The 7511-nt window shown below is 35.6% G+C and overlaps 1 non-coding gene across 1 annotated transcript; it reads left to right on the top strand.

Annotated features, from left to right (window-relative positions):
• The first annotated feature begins 1978 nt into the window (after positions 1-1978).
• On the top strand, positions 1979-2086 carry LOC112765935 (small nucleolar RNA R71). The gene has a single exon (XR_003183971.1). It is a non-coding gene; the product is annotated as a small nucleolar RNA R71 (small nucleolar RNA).
• The last annotated feature ends 5425 nt before the right edge of the window (positions 2087-7511 follow it).

The raw sequence follows: 7511 nt of genomic DNA, 5'->3' as shown, positions 1-7511 counted from the left end.
TCAATGCCAGATCCATGCTTTGTTCTGGTGTTGAACGCCAGCCAGATGCTCCTTATTGGCGTTTAAATGCCAGTAAGCCCTTCCTCCAGGGTGTGCTTTTTCTTCTGCTGTTTTTTGTTCTATTTTTAATTTTAGTATTTATTTTGTGACTCCACATGATCATGAACCTAATAAAACATAAAGGAAGAATAAAATAAAAATAAGATTAGATAAATAAAAATTGGGTTGCCTCCCAATAAGCACTTCTTTAATGTCAATAGCTTGACAGTGGGCTCTCATGGAGCCTCACAGGTGATCAGGTCAATGTTGTAGACTCCCAACACCAAACTTAGAGTTTGGATGTGGGGATTCAACACCAAACTTGGAGTTTGGCTGTGGCCTCCCAACACCAAACTTAGAGTTTGATTGTGGGGGCTCTGTTTGACTCTGTACTGAGAGAAGCTTTTCATGCTTCCTCTCCATGGTTGTAGAGGAACACCCTTGGGTTTTAAACACAAGGTAGTCCCCATTCAATTGAAGGACTAATTCTCCTCTGTTAACATCTATCACAGCTCCTGCTGTGGCTAGGAAAGGTCTTCCAAGGATGATGCTTTCATCCTCCTCCTTCCTAGTGTCTAAGATTATGAAATCAGCAGGGATGTAAAGGCCTTCAACCTTTACTAACACGTCCTCTACCAATCCATAAGCTTGTCTTACTGACTTGTCTGCCATTTGTAATGAGAATATGTCAAGATGTACCTCAATGATCCCCAGCTTCTCCATTACAGAGAGTGGCATAAGATCTATTCCTGACCCCAGGTCACACAGAGCCTTTTCAAAGGTCATGGTGCCTATGGTACAGGGTATTAAGAATTTGCCAGGATCTTGTCTCTTTTGAGGTAAGGTTTGCTGAACCCATGTATCTAGTTCACTAATGAGCAAGGGAGGTTCACCTTCCCAAGTCTCATTACCAAACAACTTGGCATTTAGCTTCATGATGGCTCCTAGATATTGAGCAACTTGCTCTCCAGTTACATCCTCATCCTCTTCAGAGGAAGAATAGTCTTCAGAGCTCATGAATGGCAAAAGGAGATTTAATGGGATCTCTATAGTCTCTATATGAGCCTCAGATTCCTTCAGGTCCTCAATAAGGAACTCCTTCTTGCTTGGGAGACGTCCCATGAGGTCCTCCTCATTGAGATTCACGTCCTCCCCTTCCTCTCTAGGTTTGGCCATTTTGATTATATCAATGGCCTTACACTCTCTTTTTGGATTCTCTTCAGTATTGCTTGGGAGAGTACTAGGAGGAGTTTCAGTGACTTTCTTACTCAACTGGCCCACTTGTGCCTCCAAATTTCTTATGGAGGACCTTGTTTCACTCATGAAACTTAAAGTGGCCTTAGATAGATCAGAGACTAAGTTTGCTAAATTAAAAGTGCTCTGCTCAGAATTCTCTGTCTGTTGCTGAGAAGATGATGGATAAGGCTTGCTATTGCTGAGCCTATTTCTTCCACCATTATTAAAGCCTTGTTGAAGCTTTTGTTGATCCTTCCATGAGAAATTTGGATAATTTCTCCATGATAAATTATAGGTGTTTTCATAAGGTTCACCCATATAATTTACCTCTGCTATTGCAGGGTTCTCAGGATCATAAGCTTTTTCTTCAGAAGATGCCTCTTTAGTACTGTTGGATGTATTTTGCCATCCATTCAGACTTTTGAGAAATCATGTTGACTTACTGAGTCAACATTTTGTTCTGAGCCAATATGGCATTCAGAGCATCAATTTCAAGAACTCCCTTCCTCTGAGGCGTCCCATTATTCACGGAATTCCTCTCAGAAGTGTACATGAACTGGTTATTTGCAACCATGTCAATAAGTTCTTGAGCTTCTGCAGGAATTTTCTTTAGGTGAATGGATCCACCTGCAGAATGGTCCAGTGACATCTTAGAGAACTCAGATAGACCATAATAGAATATATCCAAAATGGTCCACTCTAAAAGCATGTCAGAAGGACATCTTTTGGTCATCTGCTTGTATCTTTCCCAAGCTTCATAGAGGAATTCACCATCTTTTTGTTTGAAGGTTTGAACATCCACTCTAAGCTTGCTCAGCTTTTGAGGAGGAAAGAACTTAGCCAAGAACGCCGCGACTAGCTTATCCCATGAGTCCAGGCTATCTTTAGGTTTTGAGTCCAACCATGTTCTAGCCCTGTCTCTTACAGCAAAAGGGAAAAGCATGAGCCTGTAGACTTCAGGATCTACTCCATTAGTCTTAACAGTCTTACAGATCTGCAAGAACTTAGTTAAAAACTGGTAGGGATCTTCTGATGGAAGTCCATGGAACTTGCAGTTCTGTTGCAGTAGAGGAACTAGTTGAGGTTTCAGCTCAAAATTGTTTACTCCAATGGCAGGGATTGAGATGCTTCTTGCATCAAATTTGGAAGTAGGTGTAGTATAGTCACCCAGCATCCTCCTTGCATTATTATTTTCGGCTGCCATCTCCTCTTCCTTTTTGAAAATTTCTGTAAGGTTGTCTCTGGATTGTTGTAATTTAGCTTCTCTTAGTTTCCTCTTCAGAGTCCTTTCAGGTTCAGGATCTGCTTCAACAAGAGTATTTTTGTCCTTGCTCCTGCTCATATGAAAAAGAAGGAAACAAAAAATAATAATAGGGATCCTCTTTACCACAGTAGAGAGATTCCTTTATGTTAGTAGAAGAAAAAGGGAATAGAAGAAGGAAAAGGTAAGAATCCAAACACAAGGGTGAAGATAGGTTCAGATTCTTTGAGATGAAGAGAAGTGTTAGTAAATAAATAAATAAATAGAAGAAGATGAAAGGGAGAGAATTCGAAAATTAATTTTGAAAAAGAGTTAGTGATTTTTGAAAATTAAAAGAAGAATTAAAATTAAAATTTAAATTTAAAATAATTAACTAATTAAAAATAATTTTAAAAAGAGGTGAGGAATTTTCGAAAATTAGAGAAGGAAAGTAGTTAGGTGGTTTTGAAAAAGATAAGAAACAAACAAAAGTCAATTAGTTAGTTCAAAAAGATTTAAAATTTAATTTTGAAAAGATAAGAAGTTAGAAAAGATTTTTTTTTTTGAAGTCAACTTTTTGAAAAAGATATAATTAAAAAGATATGATGGAAAAATATTTTGAAAAACATTTGATTTTTTTTAAATTGATTACTTGACTAACAAGAAACTAAAAGATACGATTCTAGAATTTAAAGATTGAACTTTTCTTAACAAGAAAGCAACAAACTTCAAATTTTTGAATCAATCACATTAATTGTTAGTAAAGTTTTTGAAATTTTGAAATAAAGATAAGAAAAAGATTTTGAAAAAAAATATTTTTAAATATTTTCGAAAATTAATAAGAAAATGAAAAAGATTTGATTTTCGAAAAAGATTTTGAAAAGATAAGATTTTTAAATTTGAAAATTTGACTTGACTTATGAGAAATAGTTAAGTTTTAAAAAATTTTTTACTAAGTCAACTCAAATTTTCGAAATTTATGAGAGAAAAAAAGGAAAAGATATTATTTTGATTTTTGAAATTTTTTATGATGAGAGGGAAAAACATAAAAAAAATGACTCACAACATGAAAATTATGAATCAAAACTCATGATGCATGCAAGAACACTATGAATGTCAAGATGAACACCAAGAACACTTTGAAGATAATGATGAACATCAAGAACATATTTTTGAAAAAATTTTTAATGCAAAGAAAACTTGCAAGACACCAAACTTAGAAATCTTTTATGCTTAGACACTATGAATGCAAAAATGCATATGAAAAACATCATACAACACAAAACAAGAAAATTTAAAGATCAAACAAGAAGACTTACCAAGAACAACTTGAAGATCAGGAAGAACACTATGAATGCATGAATTTTCGAAAAATACAAGAACAAATGAATATGCAATTGACACCAAACTTGAAACATGACACAAGACTTAAACAAGAATCACAAAATATTTTTGGTTTTTATGATTTTATGATTTTTTTATTTTCTTTTTTTTATTCAGAAAACATATAGGAAAAAGAAAACAAGAAATTCAAAATTTTTAATAAGAATTCCAGGAATCTTTCAATGTTAGCCTAAAGCTCCCATCCAAGGGTTGGACATGGCTTAATGGCCAGCCAGCTTTAGAATATAAATCAGGCATGCAACAGCTGATACTTCATCCAACTCTCTATACATGCCCTTTATGTTGACAAGTGGAAGCCTTAATCCAAAAGAATTTGGACATGGCTTTACAGCCAGCCACGCTTCAACATGTTACTATGAAACTCTAGAATTCATTCTTAAAAATTTTGAATAATTTTTGAAAACAAAAGGGAAATATTTTTTTTGAAAGATTTTTGAAAAGAAAAATTTCGAAAATAAAAAAGAAAATTACCTAATCTGAGCAACAAGATGAACCGTCAGTTGTCCAAACTCGAACAATCCCCGGCAACGGCGCCAAAAACTTGATAGGCAAAATTGTGATTTCTGATAATGGCATTCATGTTCGTTCTCTCCCTGGTAATGGCGCCAAACACTTGGTGCATGATACCATGGTCCAAACATAACTTCACAACTTCGTACAACTAACCAGCAAGTGCACTGGGTCGTCCAAGTAATAAACCTTACGTGAGTAAGGGTCGATCCCACGGAGATTGTTGGTATGAAGCAAGCTATGGTCATCTTGTAAATCTCAGTTAGGCGGATAATAAATGGTTATATTGGTTTTCAAAAATAACAATAAATAAAACATAAAATAAAGATAGAAATACTTATGGAGATCATCGATGGGAATTTTAGATAGGCGTATGAAGATGATGTGCTCCTTCTGAATCTCTGCTTTCCTACTGCATTCATCCAATCCTTCTTACTCCTTTCCATGGCAAGCTATATGTAGGGCATCACCGTTGTCAATGGCTACATCCCATCCTCCAAGTGAAAAAGGTCCAAATGCTCTGTCACGACATGACTAATCATCTGTCGGTTCTTGATCATGTCGGAATAGAATCCATTGATTCTTTTGTGTTTGTCATCACGCCCAACAATTGCGAGTTTGAAGCTCGTCACAGTCATTCAATCCCTAAATCCTACTCGAAATACCATAGACAAGGTTTAGGCTTTCTGGATTCTCATGAATGCCACCATCAATTCTACCTTATACCATAAAGATTCTGATTGAGAAATCCAAGAGATATGCGCCCGGTCTAAGGTAGAACAGAAGTGGTTGTCAGTCACGCGTTCATAGGTGAGAATGATGATGAGTGTCACGGATCATTACATTCATCATAGTGAAGTGCAATGAATATCTTAGAAAAGGAATAAACTGAATTGAATGGAAAATAGTAGTGATTGCATTGAAACTCGAGGTACAGCAGAGCTCCACACCCTTAATCTATGGTGTGTAGAAACTCCACTGTTGAAAATACATAAGTGATGAAGGTCCAGGCATGGCCGAATGGCCAGCCCCCAAAACATGATCACAGGATCAAAAATACAATCCAGGATGTCTAATACAATAATAAAATGTCCTATTTATACTAGACTAGCTACTAGGATCTACAGAAGTAAGTAATTGATGCAGAAATCCACTTTCGGGGCCCACTTGGTGTGTGCTTAGGCTGAGCTTGAGCTTTACACGTGCAGAGACTTCTTTTGGAGTTGAACGCCAAGTTGTAACGTGTTTTTGGTGTTCAACTCTGGTTTGTGACGTGTTTCTGGCGTTTGACTCCAGAATGCAGCATGGAACTGGCATTGAACGCCAGTTTGCGTCGTCTAATCTCGAATAAAGTATGGACTATTATATATTGCTGGAAAGCTTTGGATGTATACTTTCCAAAGCCGTTGAGAGCGCGCCATTTGGAGTTCTGTAGCTCCAAAAAATCTATTTCGAGTGCAGGGAGGTCAGAATCCAACAGCATTAGCAGTCCTTTGTTAGCCTTTTATCAGAGTTTTGCTCAAGTCCCTCAATTTCAACCAGAAAATACCTGAAATCATAGAAAAACATACAAACTCATAGTCAAATCCAGAAATGTGAATTTAGCATAAAAACTAATGAAAACATCCCTAAAAGTAGCTAGATCCTACTAATAACTACCTAAAAACAATGCCAAAAAGCGTATAAATTATCCGCTCATCATGTACCATATACATACTCCATTAATAATTCATTAAGTCCATTCCTATTTTACACCCTTCTAGCCTAAGTTTTCACATTACATTATATTTTATCTACAAGAAACCAAAACTATACCTTGGCCGATTCCTCCCTAAGCTTGGAACACCTCAAAAACCTCTCCTTTCACAAACTCCAAGCTTCCAAATGTCAATTCCTCAAGCTTAATCACCTGGATTTCGTTCCAAACCGCTAAATTGAACTCCAAATCAACAAGAACACAATCTAATTCACACAATATCACTATAATTATCAAATGGTTCACTAATTCAATAATTCACAAGGGTTCAACAGTTTCTTACCTTACCAACGCATCAAATGAATAAAACCCAATAGTTTCTTCAAGCTAACTCAAGTCTAGAACATCAAATCACATAATATATCAAACTCAAAACCTTAAATTTTGAAATTAGGAAAGAGTGGCTGAGTAAGAAATTGCTAGATTCTTACCAAATTGATATGTGGCTTTTGTACAGAATTTCGAGACGAATGCGTGGTCGTTGACGTCTCATCAATCGGAGCTCCAGATTGAAAGTTATGGATGAAAATTAGAAGGGAGGGTTAAGGTTCTTCTTCGCGTTTCCACCCTATTCAGCATGATTCCATCAAGTGTCTAAGGAAGAAGGCTGAGTTATATATTATATATGCTGGGCCATGGCCCGGTTTCGGCCCAGTCCAATCGGTTTGGCCTGTTGGCCCAATTTTGTGCCAAAATCTTTAAAATTAATGTCAAAATTTATATTTGAATTATTTCTACTTCATGAAATTATAAAATTTATTTTTCTATTTTTTTAAATAATAATTAATTTATTAGTTAATTATTTACTAATTACCATGAAATTTACAATAACTGCAACTAACAGAAACCTCTGAACAATAGAAGCTTTTGCCATTATAACATGTGAAATAAATGGTTCTCTTCTTCAAGCTTTTACCAAATTGAAAGAAATGTGAAATAAAATAAGATAAAACTTTGAAGGAAATGTTGGCCTTTTTATTACCATGTCCAATTCAAAATTTTTAAAAAGCAAAGTCAACAGCAATTGATGGTCAAAACCACTGCTCTTTTACAAGAAGAGAAATGGAAAAATTATAAAAATATTGGGTTGGGGAGGAAACAAACTAAACATCCTATCTTCCCTTGCCAAGCTGAACTGCAATTCTATGGTTAGTATTTGCATATATAAAAGGATACTAAAATCAAGACGTTAATCAGAACAGAAGAAGCTAACAACACCAAGTTTGACAATCATAACTCAGAAAGAACAAAAACATCTATAATGAAATATTCATAAGAGACGCTAATCATGTTAAATACTTATATAAGACATAACAAAGTATGTTG

This window comes from Arachis hypogaea, chromosome 2, assembly GCF_003086295.3.
Source record: "Arachis hypogaea cultivar Tifrunner chromosome 2, arahy.Tifrunner.gnm2.J5K5, whole genome shotgun sequence".
NCBI classification, from domain to species: Eukaryota; Viridiplantae; Streptophyta; class Magnoliopsida; order Fabales; family Fabaceae; genus Arachis; species Arachis hypogaea.
Note: the sequence above shows the minus strand (reverse complement) of the source record. Positions and strands in the feature narration are given on the sequence as shown.